The sequence below is a fragment of the Nelumbo nucifera genome, chromosome 4 (genome assembly GCF_055504915.1).
Source record: "Nelumbo nucifera cultivar China Antique chromosome 4, China Antique-T2T, whole genome shotgun sequence".
Classification (NCBI taxonomy): domain Eukaryota; kingdom Viridiplantae; phylum Streptophyta; class Magnoliopsida; order Proteales; family Nelumbonaceae; genus Nelumbo; species Nelumbo nucifera.
Genome location: NC_142652.1, coordinates 50244089 through 50265443, shown reverse-complemented (window position 1 = coordinate 50265443; position 21355 = coordinate 50244089). Strand labels below are relative to the sequence as shown.

At 46.9% G+C, this 21355-nt stretch overlaps 34 non-coding genes and 11 pseudogenes across 34 annotated transcripts; all 45 read left to right on the top strand.

Moving 5' to 3' along the window:
- Positions 1-228: 228 nt before the first annotated feature.
- Positions 229-347, top strand: LOC148792635 (5S ribosomal RNA). The gene has a single exon (XR_016071334.1). It is a non-coding gene; the product is annotated as a 5S ribosomal RNA (ribosomal RNA).
- A 355-nt stretch (positions 348-702) lies between these two features.
- LOC148792634 (5S ribosomal RNA) lies at positions 703-821 on the top strand. Its single transcript, XR_016070849.1, has one exon. It is a non-coding gene; the product is annotated as a 5S ribosomal RNA (ribosomal RNA).
- A 355-nt stretch (positions 822-1176) lies between these two features.
- Positions 1177-1295, top strand: LOC148792633 (5S ribosomal RNA; annotated as a pseudogene).
- Positions 1296-1650: 355 nt separating this feature from the next.
- On the top strand, positions 1651-1769 carry LOC148792632 (5S ribosomal RNA; annotated as a pseudogene).
- A 354-nt stretch (positions 1770-2123) lies between these two features.
- On the top strand, positions 2124-2242 carry LOC148792631 (5S ribosomal RNA; annotated as a pseudogene).
- A 354-nt stretch (positions 2243-2596) lies between these two features.
- LOC148792630 (5S ribosomal RNA) lies at positions 2597-2715 on the top strand. The gene has a single exon (XR_016074603.1). It is a non-coding gene; the product is annotated as a 5S ribosomal RNA (ribosomal RNA).
- A 355-nt stretch (positions 2716-3070) lies between these two features.
- Positions 3071-3189, top strand: LOC148792629 (5S ribosomal RNA). The gene has a single exon (XR_016075170.1). It is a non-coding gene; the product is annotated as a 5S ribosomal RNA (ribosomal RNA).
- Positions 3190-3544: 355 nt separating this feature from the next.
- LOC148792628 (5S ribosomal RNA) lies at positions 3545-3663 on the top strand (annotated as a pseudogene).
- Positions 3664-4018: 355 nt separating this feature from the next.
- Positions 4019-4137, top strand: LOC148792627 (5S ribosomal RNA; annotated as a pseudogene).
- A 354-nt stretch (positions 4138-4491) lies between these two features.
- LOC148792626 (5S ribosomal RNA) lies at positions 4492-4610 on the top strand (annotated as a pseudogene).
- A 354-nt stretch (positions 4611-4964) lies between these two features.
- On the top strand, positions 4965-5083 carry LOC148792625 (5S ribosomal RNA). Its single transcript, XR_016074602.1, has one exon. It is a non-coding gene; the product is annotated as a 5S ribosomal RNA (ribosomal RNA).
- Positions 5084-5438: 355 nt separating this feature from the next.
- Positions 5439-5557, top strand: LOC148792624 (5S ribosomal RNA). Its single transcript, XR_016073722.1, has one exon. It is a non-coding gene; the product is annotated as a 5S ribosomal RNA (ribosomal RNA).
- A 355-nt stretch (positions 5558-5912) lies between these two features.
- On the top strand, positions 5913-6031 carry LOC148792623 (5S ribosomal RNA). Its single transcript, XR_016075448.1, has one exon. It is a non-coding gene; the product is annotated as a 5S ribosomal RNA (ribosomal RNA).
- Positions 6032-6385: 354 nt separating this feature from the next.
- Positions 6386-6504, top strand: LOC148792622 (5S ribosomal RNA). Its single transcript, XR_016074996.1, has one exon. It is a non-coding gene; the product is annotated as a 5S ribosomal RNA (ribosomal RNA).
- Positions 6505-6858: 354 nt separating this feature from the next.
- LOC148792621 (5S ribosomal RNA) lies at positions 6859-6977 on the top strand. Its single transcript, XR_016071850.1, has one exon. It is a non-coding gene; the product is annotated as a 5S ribosomal RNA (ribosomal RNA).
- A 355-nt stretch (positions 6978-7332) lies between these two features.
- LOC148792620 (5S ribosomal RNA) lies at positions 7333-7451 on the top strand. Its single transcript, XR_016075447.1, has one exon. It is a non-coding gene; the product is annotated as a 5S ribosomal RNA (ribosomal RNA).
- A 355-nt stretch (positions 7452-7806) lies between these two features.
- Positions 7807-7925, top strand: LOC148792619 (5S ribosomal RNA). The gene has a single exon (XR_016068747.1). It is a non-coding gene; the product is annotated as a 5S ribosomal RNA (ribosomal RNA).
- Positions 7926-8278: 353 nt separating this feature from the next.
- On the top strand, positions 8279-8397 carry LOC148792618 (5S ribosomal RNA). Its single transcript, XR_016074995.1, has one exon. It is a non-coding gene; the product is annotated as a 5S ribosomal RNA (ribosomal RNA).
- Positions 8398-8751: 354 nt separating this feature from the next.
- LOC148792617 (5S ribosomal RNA) lies at positions 8752-8870 on the top strand. The gene has a single exon (XR_016071849.1). It is a non-coding gene; the product is annotated as a 5S ribosomal RNA (ribosomal RNA).
- Positions 8871-9225: 355 nt separating this feature from the next.
- Positions 9226-9344, top strand: LOC148792616 (5S ribosomal RNA). The gene has a single exon (XR_016072055.1). It is a non-coding gene; the product is annotated as a 5S ribosomal RNA (ribosomal RNA).
- A 354-nt stretch (positions 9345-9698) lies between these two features.
- On the top strand, positions 9699-9817 carry LOC148792615 (5S ribosomal RNA). The gene has a single exon (XR_016074994.1). It is a non-coding gene; the product is annotated as a 5S ribosomal RNA (ribosomal RNA).
- A 354-nt stretch (positions 9818-10171) lies between these two features.
- LOC148792614 (5S ribosomal RNA) lies at positions 10172-10290 on the top strand. The gene has a single exon (XR_016075387.1). It is a non-coding gene; the product is annotated as a 5S ribosomal RNA (ribosomal RNA).
- A 355-nt stretch (positions 10291-10645) lies between these two features.
- On the top strand, positions 10646-10764 carry LOC148792613 (5S ribosomal RNA). Its single transcript, XR_016075446.1, has one exon. It is a non-coding gene; the product is annotated as a 5S ribosomal RNA (ribosomal RNA).
- Positions 10765-11119: 355 nt separating this feature from the next.
- Positions 11120-11238, top strand: LOC148792612 (5S ribosomal RNA). The gene has a single exon (XR_016068746.1). It is a non-coding gene; the product is annotated as a 5S ribosomal RNA (ribosomal RNA).
- A 353-nt stretch (positions 11239-11591) lies between these two features.
- On the top strand, positions 11592-11710 carry LOC148792611 (5S ribosomal RNA). Its single transcript, XR_016074992.1, has one exon. It is a non-coding gene; the product is annotated as a 5S ribosomal RNA (ribosomal RNA).
- A 354-nt stretch (positions 11711-12064) lies between these two features.
- Positions 12065-12183, top strand: LOC148792610 (5S ribosomal RNA). Its single transcript, XR_016071848.1, has one exon. It is a non-coding gene; the product is annotated as a 5S ribosomal RNA (ribosomal RNA).
- A 355-nt stretch (positions 12184-12538) lies between these two features.
- LOC148792609 (5S ribosomal RNA) lies at positions 12539-12657 on the top strand. The gene has a single exon (XR_016072054.1). It is a non-coding gene; the product is annotated as a 5S ribosomal RNA (ribosomal RNA).
- Positions 12658-13011: 354 nt separating this feature from the next.
- On the top strand, positions 13012-13130 carry LOC148792608 (5S ribosomal RNA). Its single transcript, XR_016074991.1, has one exon. It is a non-coding gene; the product is annotated as a 5S ribosomal RNA (ribosomal RNA).
- Positions 13131-13484: 354 nt separating this feature from the next.
- On the top strand, positions 13485-13603 carry LOC148792607 (5S ribosomal RNA). Its single transcript, XR_016075386.1, has one exon. It is a non-coding gene; the product is annotated as a 5S ribosomal RNA (ribosomal RNA).
- Positions 13604-13958: 355 nt separating this feature from the next.
- On the top strand, positions 13959-14077 carry LOC148792606 (5S ribosomal RNA; annotated as a pseudogene).
- A 354-nt stretch (positions 14078-14431) lies between these two features.
- On the top strand, positions 14432-14550 carry LOC148792605 (5S ribosomal RNA). The gene has a single exon (XR_016072244.1). It is a non-coding gene; the product is annotated as a 5S ribosomal RNA (ribosomal RNA).
- Positions 14551-14905: 355 nt separating this feature from the next.
- On the top strand, positions 14906-15024 carry LOC148792604 (5S ribosomal RNA). The gene has a single exon (XR_016073182.1). It is a non-coding gene; the product is annotated as a 5S ribosomal RNA (ribosomal RNA).
- A 355-nt stretch (positions 15025-15379) lies between these two features.
- Positions 15380-15498, top strand: LOC148792603 (5S ribosomal RNA; annotated as a pseudogene).
- Positions 15499-15852: 354 nt separating this feature from the next.
- On the top strand, positions 15853-15971 carry LOC148792602 (5S ribosomal RNA). Its single transcript, XR_016069510.1, has one exon. It is a non-coding gene; the product is annotated as a 5S ribosomal RNA (ribosomal RNA).
- Positions 15972-16325: 354 nt separating this feature from the next.
- On the top strand, positions 16326-16444 carry LOC148792601 (5S ribosomal RNA). The gene has a single exon (XR_016074501.1). It is a non-coding gene; the product is annotated as a 5S ribosomal RNA (ribosomal RNA).
- A 354-nt stretch (positions 16445-16798) lies between these two features.
- LOC148792600 (5S ribosomal RNA) lies at positions 16799-16917 on the top strand. Its single transcript, XR_016069826.1, has one exon. It is a non-coding gene; the product is annotated as a 5S ribosomal RNA (ribosomal RNA).
- A 354-nt stretch (positions 16918-17271) lies between these two features.
- On the top strand, positions 17272-17390 carry LOC148792599 (5S ribosomal RNA). Its single transcript, XR_016070048.1, has one exon. It is a non-coding gene; the product is annotated as a 5S ribosomal RNA (ribosomal RNA).
- Positions 17391-17744: 354 nt separating this feature from the next.
- On the top strand, positions 17745-17863 carry LOC148792598 (5S ribosomal RNA; annotated as a pseudogene).
- A 355-nt stretch (positions 17864-18218) lies between these two features.
- LOC148792597 (5S ribosomal RNA) lies at positions 18219-18337 on the top strand. The gene has a single exon (XR_016070404.1). It is a non-coding gene; the product is annotated as a 5S ribosomal RNA (ribosomal RNA).
- A 355-nt stretch (positions 18338-18692) lies between these two features.
- Positions 18693-18811, top strand: LOC148792596 (5S ribosomal RNA). The gene has a single exon (XR_016075347.1). It is a non-coding gene; the product is annotated as a 5S ribosomal RNA (ribosomal RNA).
- A 355-nt stretch (positions 18812-19166) lies between these two features.
- Positions 19167-19285, top strand: LOC148792595 (5S ribosomal RNA; annotated as a pseudogene).
- Positions 19286-19639: 354 nt separating this feature from the next.
- LOC148792594 (5S ribosomal RNA) lies at positions 19640-19757 on the top strand (annotated as a pseudogene).
- Positions 19758-20111: 354 nt separating this feature from the next.
- LOC148792593 (5S ribosomal RNA) lies at positions 20112-20230 on the top strand. The gene has a single exon (XR_016075569.1). It is a non-coding gene; the product is annotated as a 5S ribosomal RNA (ribosomal RNA).
- A 355-nt stretch (positions 20231-20585) lies between these two features.
- On the top strand, positions 20586-20704 carry LOC148792592 (5S ribosomal RNA). Its single transcript, XR_016068745.1, has one exon. It is a non-coding gene; the product is annotated as a 5S ribosomal RNA (ribosomal RNA).
- A 354-nt stretch (positions 20705-21058) lies between these two features.
- LOC148792591 (5S ribosomal RNA) lies at positions 21059-21177 on the top strand. Its single transcript, XR_016072053.1, has one exon. It is a non-coding gene; the product is annotated as a 5S ribosomal RNA (ribosomal RNA).
- Positions 21178-21355: the final 178 nt, after the last annotated feature.

The window sequence follows — 21355 nt, the reverse complement described above, 5'->3', positions numbered from 1 at the left end:
CCGTGCAAAAACCGGGCTTTTGGCATTCGTCGTGCATTGTGGGCCCCGTGATAGTATTGCATCTATCCGGGGGTGCGGCAGATCTGAAAAGCAAACACTCTGCTCACGTAGGAGCTTGTGCACGGTTACCAAGGGAGTCAGGCTGCATACACAGTTTTTTCAAGTCTAAAACAATTAATGGAGGGGAGCAAGATAGTGCATAAAGATCTAAGCGAGCATAAATTAAACGGGTGCGATCATACCAGCACTAATGCACCGGATCCCATCAGAACTCCGAAGTAAAGCGTGCTTGGGCGAGAGTAGTACTAGGATGGGTGACCTCCTGGGAAGTCCTCGTGTTGCACCCCAATTTTATTAATATTTTATTTCGATATCGTGTTTGCAAATTCCATTTGTCGTTTCGGCGAGACAAACGCAAACAACGCGTCGGATACTCGGACCATTTGCGGCACGATCGTCATTACTGAATGGGAACGGTGCAAGAACCGGGCTTTCGGCATTCGTCATGCATTGTGGGCCCCGCGATAGTATTGCATCTATCCGGGGGTGCGGCAGATCTAAAAAGCAAACACTGCGCTCACGTAGGAGCTTGTGCACGGTTACCAAGGGAGGAAGGCTGCATACACACTTTTTTCAAGTCTAAAACAATTAATGGAGGGGAGCAAGATAGTGCATAAAGATCTAAGCGAGCAAGAATTAAACGGGTGCGATCATACCAGCACTAATGCACCGGATCCCATCAGAACTCCGAAGTTAAGCGTGCTTGGGCGTGAGTAGTACTTGGATGGGTGACCTCCTGGGAAGTCCACGTGTTGCACCCCAGTTTTATTAATATTTTATTTCGATATCGTGTTTGCAAATTCCATTTGTCGTTTCGGCGAAACAAATGCAAACAACGCGTCGGATACTCGGACCATTTGCGGCACGATCATCATTACTGAATGGGAACCGTGCAAGAACTCGGTTTTTGGCATTCGTCGTGCTTTGTGGGCCCCGTGATATTATTGCATTTATCCGGGGGTACGGTAGATCTGAAAAGCAAACACTGCGCTCACGTAGGAGCTTGTGCACGGTTACCAAGGGAGGAAGTATGCATACACACTTTTTTCAAGTCTAAAACAATTAATGGAGGGGAGCAAGATAGTGCATAAAGATCTAAGCGAGCATTAATTAAATGGGTGCGATCAAACCATCACTAATGCACCGGATCCCATCAGAACTCCGAAGTTAAGCGTGCTTGGGCGAGAGTAGTACTAGGATTGGTGACCTCCTGGGAAGTCCTCGTGTTGCCCCACAATTTTATTAATATTTTATTTCGATATCGTATTTGCAAATTCCAATTGTCGTTTCAGCGAGACAAACGCAAACAACGCGCCGGATACTCGGACCATTTGCGGCACGATCGTCATTACTGAATGGGAACCGTGCAAAAATCGGGCTTTTGGCATTCGTCGTGCATTGTGGGCCCCGCGATAGTATTGCATCTATCCGGGGGTGCGGCAGATCTGAAAAGCAAACACTCTGCTCACGTAGGAGCTTGTGCACGGTTACCAAAGGAGGAAGGCTGCATACACAGTTTTTTCAAATCTAAAACAATTAATGGAGGGGAGCAAGATAGTGCAGAAAGATCTAAGCGAGCATGAATTAAACGGGTCTGATCATACCAGCACTAATGCACCAGATCCCATCAGAACTCCGAAGTTAAGCGTGCTTGGGCGAGAGTAGTATTTGGATGGGTGACCTCCTGGCAAGTCCTCGTGTTGCACTCCAATTTTATTAATATTTTATTTTGATTTGTATTTGCAAATTCCATTTGTTGTTTCGGCGAGACAACTGGAAACAACGCGTCGGATACTCGGACCACATGCGGGACGATCGTCATTACTGAATGGGAACGGTGCAAGAACCGGGCTTTCGGCATTCGTCTTGCATTGAGGGCCCCGCGATAGTGTTGCATCTATCCGGGGGTGCGGTAGATCTGAAAAACAAACACACCGCTCACGTAGGAGCTTGTGCACGGTTACCAAGGGAGGAAGGCTGCATACACACTTTTTTCAAGTCTAAAACAATTAATCGAGGGGAGCAAGATAGTGCATAAAGATCTAAGCGAGCATGAATTAAACGGGTCAGATCATACCAGCACTAATGCACCAGATCCCATCAGAACTCCGAAGTGAAGCGTGCTTGGGCGAGAGTAGTATTTGGATGGGTGACCTCCTGGGAAGTCTTTGTGTTGCACTCCAATTTTATTAATATTATATTTTGATTTGTATTTGCAAATTCCATTTGTTGTTTCGGCGAGACAATTGGAAACAACGCGTCGGATACTCGGACCACTTGCGAGATGATCGTCATTACTGAATGGGAACCGTGCAAGAACCGGGCTTTCGGCATTCGTCTTGCATTGAGGGCCTCGCGATAGTATTGCATCTATCCGGGGGTGCGGTAGATCTGAAAAGCAAACACACCGCTCACGTAGGAGCTTGTGCACGGTTACCAAGGGATGAAGGCTGCATACACACTTTTTTCAAGTCTAAAACAATTAATGGAGGGGAGCAAGATAGTGCATAAAGATCTAAGCGAGCATGAATTAAACGGGTGCGATCCTACCAGCACTAATGCACCGGATCCCATCAGAACTCCGAAGTTAAGCGTGCTTGGGCGAGAGTAGTACTAGGATGGGTGACCTCCTGGGAAGTCCTCGTGTTGCACCGCAATTTTGTTAATATTTTATTTCGATATCGTGTTTGCAAATTCCATTTGTCGTTTCGGCGAGACAAACGCAAACAACGCGTCGGATACTCGGACCATTTGCGGCACGATCGTCATTACTGAATGGGAACGGTGCAAGAACCGGGCTTTCGGCATTCGTCATGCATTGTGGGCCCCGCGATACTATTGCATCTATCCGGGGGTGCGGCAGATCAAAAAAGCAAACACTCCGCTCACGTAGGAGCTTGTGCACGGTTACCAAGGGAGGAAAGCTGCATACACAGTTTTTTCAAGTCTAAAACAATTAATGGAGGGGAGCAAGATAGTGCATAAAGATCTAAGCGAGCATGAATTAAACGGGTGCGATCATACCAGCACTAATGCACCGGATCCCATCAGAACTCTGAAGTTAAGCGTGTTTGGGCGAGAGTAGTACTAGGATGGGTGACCTCCTGGGAAGTCCTCGTGTTGCACCGCAATTTTGTTAATATTTTATTTCGATATCGTGTTTGCAAATTCCATTTGTCGTTTCGGCGAGACAAACGCAAACAACGCGTCGGATACTCGGACCATTTGCGGCACGATCGTCATTACTGAATGGGAACGGTGCAAGAACCGGGCTTTCGGCATTCGTCATGCATTGTGGGCCCCGCGATACTATTGCATCTATCCGGGGGTGCGGCAGATCAAAAAAGCAAACACTCCGCTCACGTAGGAGCTTGTGCACGGTTACCAAGGGAGGAAAGCTGCATACACAGTTTTTTCAAGTCTAAAACAATTAATGGAGGGGAGCAAGATAGTGCATAAAGATCTAAGCGAGCATTAATTAAATGGGTGCGATCAAACCATCACTAATGCACCGGATCCCATCAGAACTCCGAAGTTAAGCGTGCTTGGGCGAGAGTAGTACTAGGATTGGTGACCTCCTGGGAAGTCCTCGTGTTGCCCCACAATTTTATTAATATTTTATTTCGATATCGTATTTGCAAATTCCAATTGTCGTTTCAGCGAGACAAACGCAAACAACGCGCCGGATACTCGGACCATTTGCGGCACGATCGTCATTACTGAATGGGAACCGTGCAAAAATCGGGCTTTTGGCATTCGTCGTGCATTGTGGGCCCCGCGATAGTATTGCATCTATCCGGGGGTGCGGCAGATCTGAAAAGCAAACACTCTGCTCACGTAGGAGCTTGTGCACGGTTACCAAAGGAGGAAGGCTGCATACACAGTTTTTTCAAATCTAAAACAATTAATGGAGGGGAGCAAGATAGTGCAGAAAGATCTAAGCGAGCATGAATTAAACGGGTCTGATCATACCAGCACTAATGCACCAGATCCCATCAGAACTCCGAAGTTAAGCGTGCTTGGGCGAGAGTAGTATTTGGATGGGTGACCTCCTGGCAAGTCCTCGTGTTGCACTCCAATTTTATTAATATTTTATTTTGATTTGTATTTGCAAATTCCATTTGTTGTTTCGGCGAGACAACTGGAAACAACGCGTCGGATACTCGGACCACATGCGGGACGATCGTCATTACTGAATGGGAACGGTGCAAGAACCGGGCTTTCGGCATTCGTCTTGCATTGAGGGCCCCGCGATAGTGTTGCATCTATCCGGGGGTGCGGTAGATCTGAAAAACAAACACACCGCTCACGTAGGAGCTTGTGCACGGTTACCAAGGGAGGAAGGCTGCATACACACTTTTTTCAAGTCTAAAACAATTAATCGAGGGGAGCAAGATAGTGCATAAAGATCTAAGCGAGCATGAATTAAACGGGTCAGATCATACCAGCACTAATGCACCAGATCCCATCAGAACTCCGAAGTGAAGCGTGCTTGGGCGAGAGTAGTATTTGGATGGGTGACCTCCTGGGAAGTCTTTGTGTTGCACTCCAATTTTATTAATATTATATTTTGATTTGTATTTGCAAATTCCATTTGTTGTTTCGGCGAGACAATTGGAAACAACGCGTCGGATACTCGGACCACTTGCGAGATGATCGTCATTACTGAATGGGAACCGTGCAAGAACCGGGCTTTCGGCATTCGTCTTGCATTGAGGGCCTCGCGATAGTATTGCATCTATCCGGGGGTGCGGTAGATCTGAAAAGCAAACACACCGCTCACGTAGGAGCTTGTGCACGGTTACCAAGGGATGAAGGCTGCATACACACTTTTTTCAAGTCTAAAACAATTAATGGAGGGGAGCAAGATAGTGCATAAAGATCTAAGCGAGCATGAATTAAACGGGTGCGATCCTACCAGCACTAATGCACCGGATCCCATCAGAACTCCGAAGTTAAGCGTGCTTGGGCGAGAGTAGTACTAGGATGGGTGACCTCCTGGGAAGTCCTCGTGTTGCACCGCAATTTTGTTAATATTTTATTTCGATATCGTGTTTGCAAATTCCATTTGTCGTTTCGGCGAGACAAACGCAAACAACGCGTCGGATACTCGGACCATTTGCGGCACGATCGTCATTACTGAATGGGAACGGTGCAAGAACCGGGCTTTCGGCATTCGTCATGCATTGTGGGCCCCGCGATACTATTGCATCTATCCGGGGGTGCGGCAGATCAAAAAAGCAAACACTCCGCTCACGTAGGAGCTTGTGCACGGTTACCAAGGGAGGAAAGCTGCATACACAGTTTTTTCAAGTCTAAAACAATTAATGGAGGGGAGCAAGATAGTGCATAAAGATCTAAGCGAGCATGAATTAAACGGGTGCGATCATACCAGCACTAATGCACCGGATCCCATCAGAACTCTGAAGTTAAGCGTGTTTGGGCGAGAGTAGTACTAGGATGGGTGACCTCCTGGGAAGTCCTCGTGTTGCACCTCAATTTTATTAATATTTTATTTCGATATCGTGTTTGCGAATTCCATTTGTCGTTTCGGCGAGACAAACGCAAACAACACGTCGGATACTCGGACCATTTGCGGCACGATCGTCATTACTGAATGGGAACCGTGCAAGAACTCGGCTTTTGGCATTCGTCGTGCATTGTGGGCCCCGCGATAGTATTGCATTTATCCGGGGTTACGGTAGATCTGAAAAGCAAACACTCCGCTCACGTAGGAGCTTGTGCACGGTTATCAAGGGAGGATGGATGCATACACACTTTTTTCAAGTCTAAAACAATTAATGGAGGGGAGCAAGATAGTGCATAAAGATCTAAGCGAGCATTAATTAAATGGGTGCGATCATACCAGCACTAATGCACCGGATCCCATCTGAACTCCGAAGTTAAGCGTGCTTGGGCGAGAGTAGTACTAGGATGGGTGACCTCCTGGCAAGTCCTCGTGTTGCACCGCAATTTCATTAATATTTTATTTCGATATCGTGTTTGCAAATTCCATTTGTCGTTTCGGCGAGACAAACGCAAACAACGCGCCGGATACTCGGACCATTTGCGGCACGATCGTCATTACTGAATGGGAACCGTGCAAAAACCGGGCTTTTAACATTCGTCGTGCATTGTGGGCCCCGCGATAGTATAGCATCTATCCGGGGGTGCGGCAGATCTGAAAAGCAAACACTCTGCGCACGTAGGAGCTTGTGCACGGTTACCAAGGGAGGAAGGCTGCATACACAGTTTTTTCAAGTCTAAACAATTAATGGAGGGGAGCAAGATAGTGCATAAAGATGTAAGCGAGCAAGAATTAAACGGGTGCGATCATACCAGCACTAATGCACCGGATCCCATCAGAACTCCCAAGTTAAGCGTGCTTGGGCGAGAGTAGTACTAGGATGGGTGACCTGCTGGGAAGTCCTCGTGTTGCACCCCAATTTTATTAATATTTTATTTTGATTTGTATTTGCAAATTGCATTTGATGTTTCGGCGAGACAACTGGAAACAACGCGTCGGATACTCGGACCATTTGCGGCACGATCGTCATTACTGAATGGGAACGGTGCAAGAACCGGGCTTTCGGCATTCGTCATGCATTGTGGGCCCCACGATACTATTGCATCTATCCGGGGGTGCGGCAGATCAAAAAAGCAAACACTCCGCTCACGTAGGAGCTTGTGCACGGTTACCAAGGGAGGAAGGCTGCATACACAGTTTTTTCAAGTCTAAAACAATTAATGGAGGGGAGCAAGATAGTGCATAAAGATCTAAGCGAGCATGAATTAAACGGGTGCGATTATACCAGCACTAATGCACCGGATCCCATCAGAACTCCGAAGTTAAGCGTGCTTGGGCGAGAGTAGTACTAGGATGGGTGACCTCCTGGGAAGTCCTCGTGTTGCACCTCAATTTTATTAATATTTTATTTCGATATCGTGTTTGCGAATTCCATTTGTCGTTTCGGCGAGACAAACGCAAACAACACGTCGGATACTCGGACCATTTGCGGCACGATCGTCATTACTGAATGGGAACCGTGCAAGAACTCGGCTTTTGGCATTCGTCGTGCATTGTGGGCCCCGCGATAGTATTGCATTTATCCGGGGTTACGGTAGATCTGTAAATCAAACACTCCGCTCACGTAGGAGCTTGTGCACGGTTATCAAGGGAGGATGGATGCATACACACTTTTTTCAAGTCTAAAACAATTAATGGAGGGGAGCAAGATAGTGCATAAAGATCTAAGCGAGCATTAATTAAATGGGTGCGATCATACCAGCACTAATGCACCGGATCCCATCTGAACTCCGAAGTTAAGCGTGCTTGGGCGAGAGTAGTACTAGGATGGGTGACCTCCTGGCAAGTCCTCGTGTTGCACCGCAATTTCATTAATATTTTATTTCGATATCGTGTTTGCAAATTCCATTTGTCGTTTCGGCGAGACAAACGCAAACAACGCGTCGGATACTCAGACCATTTGCGGCACGATCGTCATTACTGAATGGGAACGGTGCAAGAACCGGGCTTTCGGCATTCGTCATGCATTGTGGGCCCCGCGATAGTATTGCATCTATCCGGGGGGGCGGCAGATCTAAAAAGCAAACACTCCGCTCACGTAGGAGCTTGTGCACGGTTACCAAGGGAGGAAGGCTGCATACACAGTTTTTTCAAGTCTAAAACAATTAATGGAGGGGAGCAAGATAGTGCATAAAGATCTAAGCGAGCAAGAATTAAACGGGTGCGATCATACCAGCACTAATGCACCAGATCCCATCAGAACTCCCAAGTTAAGCGTGCTTGGGCGAGAGTAGTACTAGGATGGGTGACCTCTTGGGAAGTCCTCGTGTTGCACCCCAATTTTATTAATATTTTATTTTGATTTGTATTTGCAAATTGCATTTGTTGTTTCGGAGAGACAACTGGAAACAACGCGTCGGATACTCGGACCACTTGCGGGACGATCGTCATTACTGAATGGGAACGGTGCAAGAACAGGGCTTTCGGCATTCGTCTAGCATTGTGGGCCCCGCGATAGTATTGCATCCATCCGGGGGTGCGGCAGATCTGAAAAACAAACACTCTACTCACGTAGGAGCTTGTGCACGGTTACCAAGGGAGGAAGGCTGCATACACAGTTTTTTCAAGTCTAAACAATTAATGGAGGGGAGCAAGATAGTGCATAAAGATGTAAGCGAGCAAGAATTAATCGGGTGCGATCATACCAGCACTAATGCACCGGATCCCATCAGAACTCCCAAGTTAAGCGTGCTTGGGCGAGAGTAGTACTAGGATGGGTGACCTGCTGGGAAGTCCTCGTGTTGCACCCCAATTTTATTAATATTTTATTTTGATTTGTATTTGCAAATTGCATTTGATGTTTCGGCGAGACAACTGGAAACAACGCGTCGGATACTCGGACCATTTGCGGCACGATCGTCATTACTGAATGGGAACGGTGCAAGAACCGGGCTTTCGGCATTCGTCATGCACTGTGGGCCCCACGATACTATTGCATCTTTCCGGGGGTGCGGCAGATCAAAAAAGCAAACACTCCGCTCACGTAGGAGCTTGTGCACGGTTACCAAGGGAGGAAGGCTGCATACACAGTTTTTTCAAGTCTAAAACAATTAATGGAGGGGAGCAAGATAGTGCATAAAGATCTAAGCGAGCATGAATTAAACGGGTGCGATTATACCAGCACTAATGCACCGGATCCCATCAGAACTCCGAAGTTAAGCGTGCTTGGGCGAGAGTAGTACTAGGATGGGTGACCTCCTGGGAAGTCCTCGTGTTGCACCTCAATTTTATTAATATTTTATTTCGATATCGTGTTTGCGAATTCCATTTGTCGTTTCGGCGAGACAAACGCAAACAACACGTCGGATACTCGGACCATTTGCGGCACGATCGTCATTACTGAATGGGAACCGTGCAAGAACTCGGCTTTTGGCATTCGTCGTGCATTGTGGGCCCCGCGATAGTATTGCATTTATCCGGGGTTACGGTAGATCTGAAAATCAAACACTCCGCTCACGTAGGAGCTTGTGCACGGTTATCAAGGGAGGATGGATGCATACACAGTTTTTTCAAGTCTAAAACAATTAATGGAGGGGAGCAAGATACTGCATAAAGATCTAAGCGAGCATGAATTAAACGGGTGCGATCATACCAGCACTAATGCACCGGATCCCATCAGAACTCCGAAGTTAAGTGTGTTTGGGCGAGAGTAGTACTAGGATGGGTGACCTCCTGGGAAGTCCTCGTGTTGCACCCCAATTTTATTATTATTTTATTTCGATATCGTATTTGCAAATTCCAATTGTCGTTTCGGCGAGACAAACGCAAACAACGCGCCGGATACTCGGACCATTTGCGGCACGATCGTCATTACTGAATGGGAACCGTGCAAAAACCGGGCTTTTAACATTCGTCGTGCATTGTGGGCCCCGCGATAGTATAGCATCTATCCGGGGGTGCGGCAGATCTGAAAAGCAAACACTCTGCTCACGTAGGAGCTTGTGCACGGTTACCAAGGGAGGAAGGCTGCATACACAGTTTTTTCAAGTCTAAACAATTAATGGAGGGGAGCAAGATAGGGCATAAAGATCTAAGCGAGCAAGAATTAAACGGGTGCGATCATACCAGCACTAATGCACCGGATCCCATCAGAACTCCCAAGTTAAGCGTGCTTGGGCGAGAGTAGTACTAGGATGGGTGACCTGCTGGGAAGTCCTCGTGTTGCACCCCAATTTTATTAATATTTTATTTTGATTTGTATTTGCAAATTGCATTTGATGTTTCGGCGAGACAACTGGAAACAACGCGTCAAATACTCGGACCACTTGCGGGACGATCGTCATTACTGAATGGAAACGGTGCAAGAACAGGGCTTTCGGCATTCGTCTAGCATTGTGGGCCCCGCGATAGTATTGCATCCATCCGGGGGTGCGGCAGATCTGAAAAACAAACACTCTACTCACGTAGGAGCTTGTGCACGGTTACCAAGGGAGGAAGGCTGCATACACAGCTTTTTCAAGTTTAAAACAATTAATGGAGGGGAGCAAGATAATGCATAAAGATCTAAGTGAGCAAGAATTAAACGGGTGCGATCATACCAGCACTAATGCACCGGATCCCATCAGAACTCCGAAGTTAAGTGTGTTTGGGCGAGAGTAGTACTAGGATGGGTGACCTCCTGGGAAGTCCTCATGTTGCACCCCAATTTTATTAATATTTTATTTCGATATCGTGTTTGCGAATTCCATTTGTCGTTTCGGCGAGACAAACGCAAACAACACGTCGGATACTCGGACCATTTGCGGCACGATCGTCATTACTGAATGGGAACCGTGCAAGAACTCGGCTTTTGGCATTCGTCGTGCATTGTGGGCCCCGCGATAGTATTGCATTTATCCGGGGTTACGGTAGATCTGAAAATCAAACACTCCGCTCACGTAGGAGCTTGTGCACGGTTATCAAGGGAGGATGGATGCATACACACTTTTTTCAAGTCTAAAACAATTAATGGAGGGGAGCAAGATAGTGCATAAAGATCTAAGCGAGCATTAATTAAATGGGTGCGATCATACCAGCACTAATGCACCGGATCCCATCTGAACTCCGAAGTTAAGCGTGCTTGGGCGAGAGTAGTACTAGGATGGGTGACCTCCTGGCAAGTCCTCGTGTTGCACCGCAATTTCATTAATATTTTATTTCGATATCGTGTTTGCAAATTCCATTTGTCGTTTCGGCGAGACAAACGCAAACAACGCGTCGGATACTCAGACCATTTGCGGCACGATCGTCATTACTGAATGGGAACGGTGCAAGAACCGGGCTTTCGGCATTCGTCATGCATTGTGGGCCCCGCGATAGTATTGCATCTATCCGGGGGGGCGGCAGATCTAAAAAGCAAACACTCCGCTCACGTAGGAGCTTGTGCACGGTTACCAAGGGAGGAAGGCTGCATACACAGTTTTTTCAAGTCTAAAACAATTAATGGAGGGGAGCAAGATAGTGCATAAAGATCTAAGCGAGCAAGAATTAAACGGGTGCGATCATACCAGCACTAATGCACCAGATCCCATCAGAACTCCCAAGTTAAGCGTGCTTGGGCGAGAGTAGTACTAGGATGGGTGACCTCTTGGGAAGTCCTCGTGTTGCACCCCAATTTTATTAATATTTTATTTTGATTTGTATTTGCAAATTGCATTTGTTGTTTCGGAGAGACAACTGGAAACAACGCGTCGGATACTCGGACCACTTGCGGGACGATCGTCATTACTGAATGGGAACGGTGCAAGAACAGGGCTTTCGGCATTCGTCTAGCATTGTGGGCCCCGCGATAGTATTGCATCCATCCGGGGGTGCGGCAGATCTGAAAAACAAACACTCTACTCACGTAGGAGCTTGTGCACGGTTACCAAGGGAGGAAGGCTGCATACACAGTTTTTTCAAGTCTAAACAATTAATGGAGGGGAGCAAGATAGTGCATAAAGATGTAAGCGAGCAAGAATTAATCGGGTGCGATCATACCAGCACTAATGCACCGGATCCCATCAGAACTCCCAAGTTAAGCGTGCTTGGGCGAGAGTAGTACTAGGATGGGTGACCTGCTGGGAAGTCCTCGTGTTGCACCCCAATTTTATTAATATTTTATTTTGATTTGTATTTGCAAATTGCATTTGATGTTTCGGCGAGACAACTGGAAACAACGCGTCGGATACTCGGACCATTTGCGGCACGATCGTCATTACTGAATGGGAACGGTGCAAGAACCGGGCTTTCGGCATTCGTCATGCATTGTGGGCCCCACGATACTATTGCATCTATCCGGGGGTGCGGCAGATCAAAAAAGCAAACACTCCGCTCACGTAGGAGCTTGTGCACGGTTACCAAGGGAGGAAGGCTGCATACACAGTTTTTTCAAGTCTAAAACAATTAATGGAGGGGAGCAAGATAGTGCATAAAGATCTAAGCGAGCATGAATTAAACGGGTGCGATTATACCAGCACTAATGCACCGGATCCCATCAGAACTCCGAAGTTAAGCGTGCTTGGGCGAGAGTAGTACTAGGATGGGTGACCTCCTGGGAAGTCCTCGTGTTGCACCTCAATTTTATTAATATTTTATTTCGATATCGTGTTTGCGAATTCCATTTGTCGTTTCGGCGAGACAAACGCAAACAACACGTCGGATACTCGGACCATTTGCGGCACGATCGTCATTACTGAATGGGAACCGTGCAAGAACTCGGCTTTTGGCATTCGTCGTGCATTGTGGGCCCCGCGATAGTATTGCATTTATCCGGGGTTACGGTAGATCTGAAAATCAAACACTCCGCTCACGTAGGAGCTTGTGCACGGTTATCAAGGGAGGATGGATGCATACACAGTTTTTTCAAGTCTAAAACAATTAATGGAGGGGAGCAAGATACTGCATAAAGATCTAAGCGAGCATGAATTAAACGGGTGCGATCATACCAGCACTAATGCACCGGATCCCATCAGAACTCCGAAGTTAAGTGTGTTTGGGCGAGAGTAGTACTAGGATGGGTGACCTCCTGGGAAGTCCTCGTGTTGCACCCCAATTTTATTATTATTTTATTTCGATATCGTATTTGCAAATTCCAATTGTCGTTTCGGCGAGACAAACGCAAACAACGCGCCGGATACTCGGACCATTTGCGGCACGATCGTCATTACTGAATGGGAACCGTGCAAAAACCGGGCTTTTAACATTCGTCGTGCATTGTGGGCCCCGCGATAGTATAGCATCTATCCGGGGGTGCGGCAGATCTGAAAAGCAAACACTCTGCTCACGTAGGAGCTTGTGCACGGTTACCAAGGGAGGAAGGCTGCATACACAGTTTTTTCAAGTCTAAACAATTAATGGAGGGGAGCAAGATAGGGCATAAAGATCTAAGCGAGCAAGAATTAAACGGGTGCGATCATACCAGCACTAATGCACCGGATCCCATCAGAACTCCCAAGTTAAGCGTGCTTGGGCGAGAGTAGTACTAGGATGGGTGACCTGCTGGGAAGTCCTCGTGTTGCACCCCAATTTTATTAATATTTTATTTTGATTTGTATTTGCAAATTGCATTTGATGTTTCGGCGAGACAACTGGAAACAACGCGTCAAATACTCGGACCACTTGCGGGACGATCGTCATTACTGAATGGAAACGGTGCAAGAACAGGGCTTTCGGCATTCGTCTAGCATTGTGGGCCCCGCGATAGTATTGCATCCATCCGGGGGTGCGGCAGATCTGAAAAACAAACACTCTACTCACGTAGGAGCTTGTGCACGGTTACCAAGGGAGGAAGGCTGCATACACAGCTTTTTCAAGTTTAAAACAATTAATGGAGGGGAGCAAGATAATGCATAAAGATCTAAGTGAGCAAGAATTAAACGGGTGCGATCATACCAGCACTAATGCACCGGATCCCATCAGAACTCCGAAGTTAAGTGTGTTTGGGCGAGAGTAGTACTAGGATGGGTGACCTCCTGGGAAGTCCTCATGTTGCACCCCAATTTTATTAATATTTTATTTCGATATCGTATTTGCAAATTCCAATTGTCGTTTCGGCGATTCAAACGCAAACAACGCGCCGGATACTCGGACCATTTGCGGCACGATCGTCATTACTGAATGGGAACCGTGCAAAAACCGGGCTTTTGGCATTCGTCGTGCATTGTGGGCCCCGCGATAGTATTGCATCTATCCGGGGGTGCGGCAGATCTGAAAAACAAACACTCTGCTCACGTAGGAGCTTGTGCACGGTTACCAAGGGAGGAAGGCTGCATACACAGTTTTTTCAAATCTAAAACAATTAATGGAGGGGAGCAAGATAGTGCATAAAGATCGAAGCGAGCATGAATTAAACGGGTCTGATCATACCAGCACTAATGCACCAGATCCCATCAGAATTCCGAAGTTAAGCGTGCTTGGGCGAGAGTAGTATTTGGATGGGTGACCTCCTGGGAAGTCCTCATGTTGCACTCCAATTTTATTAATGTTTTATTTTGATTTGTATTTGCAAATTCCATTTGTTGTTTCGGCAAGACAATTGGAAACAACGTGTCGGATACTCGGACCACTTGCGGGACGATCGTCATTACTGAATGGGAACGGTGCAAGAACCGGGCATTCGGCATTCGTCTTGCATTGAGGGCCCCGCGATAGTATTGCATCTATCCGGGGGTGCTGCAGATCTGAAAAGCAAACACACCGCTCACGTAGGAGCTTGTGCACGGTTACCATGGGAGGAAGGCTGCATACACACTTTTTTCAAGTTTAAAACAATTAATGGAGGGGAGCAAGATAGTGCATAAAGATCTAAGCGAGCATGAATTAAATCGGTGCGATCATACCAGCACTAATGCACCGGATCCCATCAGAACTCCGAAGTTAAGCGTGCTCGGGCGAGAGTAGTACTAGGATGGGTGACCTCCTGGGAAGTCCTCGTGTTGCACCTCAATTTTATTAATATTTTATTTCGATATCGTGTTTGCAAATTCCATTTGTCGTTTCGGCGAGACAAACGCAAACAACGCGTCGGATACTCGGACCATTTGCGGCACGATCGTCATTACTGTATGTGAACCGTGCAAGAACTCGGCTTTTGGCATTCGTCGTGCATTGTGGGCCCCGCGATAGTATTGCATTTATCCGGGGGTACGGTAGATCTGAAAAACAAACACTCCGCTCACGTAGGAACTTGTGCACGGTTAGCAAGGGAGGAAGGATGCATACACACTTTTTTCAAATCTAAAACAATTAATGGAGGGGAGCAAGATAGTGCATAAAGATCTAAGCGAGCATTAATTAAATGGGTGCGATCATACCAGCACTAATGCACCGGATCCCATCAGAACTCCGAAGTTAAGCGTGTTTGGGCGAGAGTAGTACTAGGATGGGTGACCTCCTGGGAAGTCCTCGTGTTGCACCGCAATTTTATTAATATTTTATTTCGATATCGTGTTTGCAAATTCCATTTGTCGTTTCGGCGAGACAAACGCAAACAACGCGTCGGATACTCGGACCATTTGCGGCACGATCGTCATTACTGAATGGGAACATTGCAAGAACTGGGCATTCGGCATTCGTCATGCATTGTGGGCCCCGTGATAGTATTGCATCTATCCGGGGGTGCGGCAGATCTAAAAAGCAAACACTCCGCTCACGTAGGAGCTTGTGCACGGTTACCAAGGGAGGAAGGCTGCATACACAGTTTTTTCAAATCTAAAACAATTAATGGAGGGGAGCAAGATAGTGCATAAAGATCTAAGCGAGCATGAATTAAACGGGTCCGATCATAGCAGCACTAATTTACCAGATCCCATCGGAACTCCGAAGTTAAGCGTGCTTGGGCGATTGTAGTATTTGGATGGGTGACCTCCTCGGAAGTCCTCGTGTTGCACTCCAATTTTATTAATATTTTATTTTGATTTGTATTTGCAAATTCCATTTGTTGTTTCGGCGAGACAACTGGAAACAACGCGTCGGATACTCGGACCACTTGCGGGACGATCGTCATTTCTGAATGGGAACGGTGCAAGAACCGGGCTTTCGGCATTCGTCTTGCATTGAGGGCCCCGCGATAGTATTGCATCTATCCGGGGGTGCGGCAGATCTAAAAAGCAAACACACCGCTCACGTAGGAGCTTGTGCACGGTTACCAAGGGAGGAAGGCTGCATACACAGTTTTTTCAAATCTAAAACAATTAATGGAGGGGAGCAAGATAGTGCATAAAGATCTAAGCGAGCATGAATTAAACGGGTGCGATCATACCAGCACTAATGCATCGGATCCCATCAGAACTCCTAAGTTAAGCGTGCTTGGGCGAGAGTAGTATTAGGATGGGTGACCTCCTGGGAAGTCCTCGTGTTGCACCCCAATTTTATTAATATTTTATTTTGATTTGTATTTGCAAATTGCATTTGTTGTTTCGGCGAGACAACTGGAAACAACGCGTCGGATACTCGGACCACTTGCGGGACGATCGTCATTACTGAATGGGAACGGTGAAAGAACAGGGCTTTCGGCATTCGTCTAGCATTGTGGGCCCCGCGATAGTATTGCATCTATCCGGGGGTGCGGCAGATCGGAAAAGCAAACACACCGCTCACGTAGGAGCTTGTGCACGGTTACCAAGGGAGGAAGGCTGCATACACACTTTTTTCAAGTCTAAAACAATTAATGGAGGGGAGCAAGATAGTGCATAAAGATCTAAGCGAGCATGAAATAAACGGGTGCGATCATTCCAGCACTAATGCACCGGATCCCATCAGAACTCCGAAGTTAAGCGTGCTTGGGCGTGAGTAGTACTAGTATGGGTGACCTCCTGGGAAGTCCTCGTGTTGCACCTCAATTTTATTAATATTTTATTTCGATATCGTGTTTGCAAATTCCATTTGTCGTTTCGGCGAGACAAACGCAAACAACGCGTCGGATACTCGGACCATTTGCGGCACGATCGTCATTACTGAATGGGAACGGTGCAAGAACCGGGCTTTCGGCATTCGTCATGCATTGTGGGCCCCGCGATAGTATTGCATCTATCCGGGGGGCGGCAGATCTAAAAAGCAAACACTCCGCTCACGTAGGAGCTTGTGCACGGTTACCAAGGGAGGAAGGCTGCATACACAGTTTTTTCAAATCTAAAACAATTAATGGAGGGGAGCAAGATAATGCATAAAGATCTAAACGAGCATGAATTAAACGGGTGCGATCATACCAGCAGTAATACACCGGATCCCATCAGAACTCCGAAGTTAACTGTGTTTGGGCGAGAGTAGTACTAGGATGGGTGACCTCCTGGGAAGTCCTCGTGTTGCACCTCAATTTTATTAATATTTTATTTCGATATCGTGTTTGCAAATTCCATTTGTCGTTTCGGCGAGACAAACGCAAACAACGCGTCGGATACTCGGACCATTTGCGGCACGATCGTCATTACTGAATGGGAACGGTGCAAGAACCGGGCTTTCGGCATTCGTCATGCATTGTGGGCCCCGCGATAGTATTGCATCTATCCGGGGGGCGGCAGATCTAAAAAGCAAACACTCCGCTCACGTAGGAGCTTGTGCACGGTTACCAAGGGAGGAAGGCTGCATACACAGTTTTTTCAAGTCTAAAACAATTAATGGAGGGGAGCAAGATAGTGCATAAAGATCTAAGCGAGCAAGAATTAAACGGGTGCGATCAAACCAGCACTAATGCACCAGATCCCATCAGAACTCCCAAGTTAAGCGTGCTTGGGCGAGAGTAGTACTAGGATGGGTGACCTCCTGGGAAGTCCTCGTGTTGCACCCCAATTTTATTAATATTTTATTTTGATTTGTATTTGCAAATTGCATTTGCTGTTTCGGCGAGACAACTGGAAACAACGCGTCGGATACTCGGACCACTTGCGGGACGAACGTCATTACTGAATGGGAACGGTGAAAGAACAGGGCTTTCGGCATTCGTCTAGCATTGTGGGCCCCGCGATAGTATTGCATCTATACGGGGGTGCGGCAGATCTGAAAAACAAACACTCTACTCACGTAGGAGCTTGTGCACGGTTACCAAGGGAGGAAGGCTGCATACACAGTTTTTTCAAGTCTAAAACAATTAATGGAGGGGAGCAAGATAATGCATAAAGATCTAAACGAGCATGAATTAAACGGGTGCGATCATACCAGCAGTAATGCACCGGATCCCATAAGAACTCCGAAGTTAACTGTGTTTGGGCGAGAGTAGTACTAGGATGGGTGACCTCCTAGGAAGTCCTCGTGTTGCACCCAAATTTTATTAATATTTTTTTTCGATATCGTATTTGCAAATTCCAATTGTCGTTTCGGCGAGACAAACGCAAACAATGCGCCGGATACTCGGACCATTTACGGCACGATCCTCATTACTGAATGGGAACCGTGCATAAAACCGGGCTTTTGGCATTCGTCGTGCATTGTGGGCCCCGCGATAGTATTGCATCTATCCGGGGGTGTGCAGATCTGAAAAGCAAACACTCTGCTCACGTAGGAGCTTTTGCACGGTTACCAAGGGAGGAAGGCTGCATACACAGTTTTTTCAAGTCTAAAACAATTAATGGAGGGGAGCAAGAAAGTGCATAAAGATCTAAGCGAGCATGAATTAAACGGGTGTGATCATACCAGCACTAATGCACCGGATCCCATCAGAACTCCGAAGTTAAGCGTGCTTGGGCGAGAGTAGTATTAGGATGGTTTGTCTCCTGGGAAGTCCTCGTGTTGCACCCCAATTTTATTAATATTTTATTTCGATATCGTATTTGCAAATTCCAATTGTCGTTTCAGCGAGACAAACGCAAACAACGGGCCGGATACTCGGACAATTTGCGGCACGATCGTCATTACTGAATGGGAACCGTGCAAAAACCGGGCTTTTGGCATTCGTCGTGCATTGTGGGCCCCGCGATAGTATTGCATCTATCTGGGGATGCGGCAGATCTGAAAAGCAAACACACCGCTCACGTAGGAGCTTGTGCACGGTTACCAAGGGAGGAAGGCTGCATGCACACTTTTTTCAATTCTAAAACAATTAATGGAGGGCAGCAAGATAGTGCATAAAGATCTAAGCGAGCATGAATTAAACGGGTGCGATCATACCAGCACTAATGCACCGGATCTCATTAGAACTCCGAAGTTAAGTGTGTTTGGGCGAGAGTAGTACTACGATGGGTGACCTCCTGGGAAGTCCTTGTGTTGCACCCCTATTTTATTAATATTTTATTTCGATATCGTATTTGCAAATTCCAATTGTCGTTTCGGCGAGACAAACGCAAACAACGCGCCGGATACTCGGACCATTTGCGGCACGATCGTCATTACTGAATGGGAACCGTGCAAAAACCGGGCTTTTGGCAATCGTCGTGCATTGTGGGCCCCATGATAGTATTGCATCTATCCGGGGGTGCGGCAGATCTGAAAAACAAACACTCTGCTCACGTAGGAGCATGTGCACGGTTACCAAGGGAGGAAGGCTGCATACACAGTTTTTTCAAGTCTAAAACAATTAATGGAGGGGAGCAAGATAGTGCATAAAGATCTCAGCGAGCATGAATTAAATGGTTGTGATCATACCAGCACTAATGCACTGGATCCCATCAGAACTCCGAAGTTTAGCGTGCTTGGGCGAGAGTAGAACTAGGATGGGTGACCTCCTGGGAAGTCCTCGTGTTGCACCCCAATTTTATTAATATTTTATTTTGATTTGTATTTGCAAATTCCATTTGTTGTTTCAGCGAGACAACTGGAAATAACGCGTCGGATACTCGGACCACTTGCGGGACGATCGTCATTACTGAATGGGAACGGTGCAAGAACCGGGCTTTCGGCATTCGTCTTGCATTGTGGGCCCCGCGATAGTATTGCATCTATCCGGGGGTGCGGCAGATCTGAAAAGCAAACACACCGCTCACGTAGGAGCTTGTGCACGGTTACCAAGGGAGGAAGGCTGCATACACACTTTTTTCAAGTCTAAAACAATTAATGGAGGGGAGCAAGATAGTGCATAAAGATCTAAGCGAGCATGAATTAAACGGGTGCGATCATACCAGCACTAATGCACCGGATCCCATCAGAACTCCGAAGTTAATTGTGCTTGGGCGAGATTGTACTAGAATGGGTGACATCCTGGGAAGTCCTCGTGTTGCACTCCAATTTTATTAATATTTTATTTTGATTTGTATTTGGAAATTCCATTTGTTGTTTCGGCGAGACAACTGGAAACAACGCGTCGGATAGTCGGACCATTTGCGGCACGATCGTCATTACTGAGTGGCAACGATGCAAGAACCGGGCTTTCGGCATTCGTCATGCATTGTGGGCCCCGCGATAGTATTGCATCTATCCGGGGTTACGGTAGATCTGAAAAGCAAACACTCCGCTCACGTAGGAGCTTGTGCACGGTTATCAAGGGAGGAAGGATGCATACACACTTTTTTCAAGTCTAAAACAATTAATGGAGGGGAGCAAGATAGTGCATAAAGATCTAAGCGAGCATTAATTAAATGGGTGCGATCATACCAGCACTAATGCACCGGATCCCATCAGAACTCCGAAGTTAAGCGTGCTTGGGCGAGAGTAGTACTAGGATGGGTGACCTCCTGGCAAGTCCTCGTGTTGCACCGCAATTTCATTAAAATTTTATTTCGATATCGTGTTTGCAAATTCCATTTGTCGTTTCGGCGAGACAAACGCAAACAACGCGTCGGATACTCGGACCATTTGCGGCACGATCGTCATTACTGAATGGGAACGGTGCAAGAACCGGGCTTTCGGCATTCGTCATGCATTGTGGGCCCGGCGATAGTATTGCATCTATCCGGGGGGGCGGCAGATCTAAAAAGCAAACACTCCGCTCACGTAGGAGCTTGTGCACGGTTACCAAGGGAGGAAGGCTGCATACACAGTTTTTTCAAGTCTAAAACAATTAATGGAGGGGAGCAAGATAGTGCATAAAGATCTAAGCGAGCAAGAATTAAACGGGTGCGATCATACCAGCACTAATGCACCAGATCCCATCAGAACTCCCAAGTTAAGCGTGCTTGGGCGAGAGTAGTACTAGGATGGGTGACCTCTTGGGAAGTCCTCGTGTTGCACCCCAATTTTATTAATATTTTATTTTGATTTGTATTTGCAAATTGCATTTGTTGTTTCGGAGAGACAACTGGAAACAACGCGTCGAATACTCGGACCACTTGCGGGACGATCGTCTTTACTGAATGGGAACGGTGCAAGAACAGGGCTTTCGGCATTCGTCTAGCATTGTGGGCCCCGTGATAGTATTGCATCTATCCGGGGGTGCGGCAGATCTGAAAAACAAACACTCTACTCACGTAGGAGCTTGTGCATGGTTACCAAGGGAGGAAGGCGGCATACACAGTTTTTTCAAGTCTAAAACAATTAATGGAGGGGAGCAAGATACTGCATAAAGATTTAAGCGAGCATGAATTAAACGGGTGCGATCATACCAGCACTAATGCACCGGATCCCATCAGAACTCCGAAGTTAAGTGTGTTTGGGCGAGAGTAGTACTAGGATGGGTGACCTCCTGGGAAGTCCTCGTGTTGCACCCCAATTTTATTATTATTTTATTTCGATATCGTATTTGCAAATTCCAATTGTCGTTTCGGCGAGACAAACGCAAACAACGCGCCGGATACTCGGACCATTTGCGGCACGATCGTCATTACTGAATGGGAACCGTGCAAAAACCGGGCTTTTAACATTCGTCGTGCATTGTGGGCCCCGCGA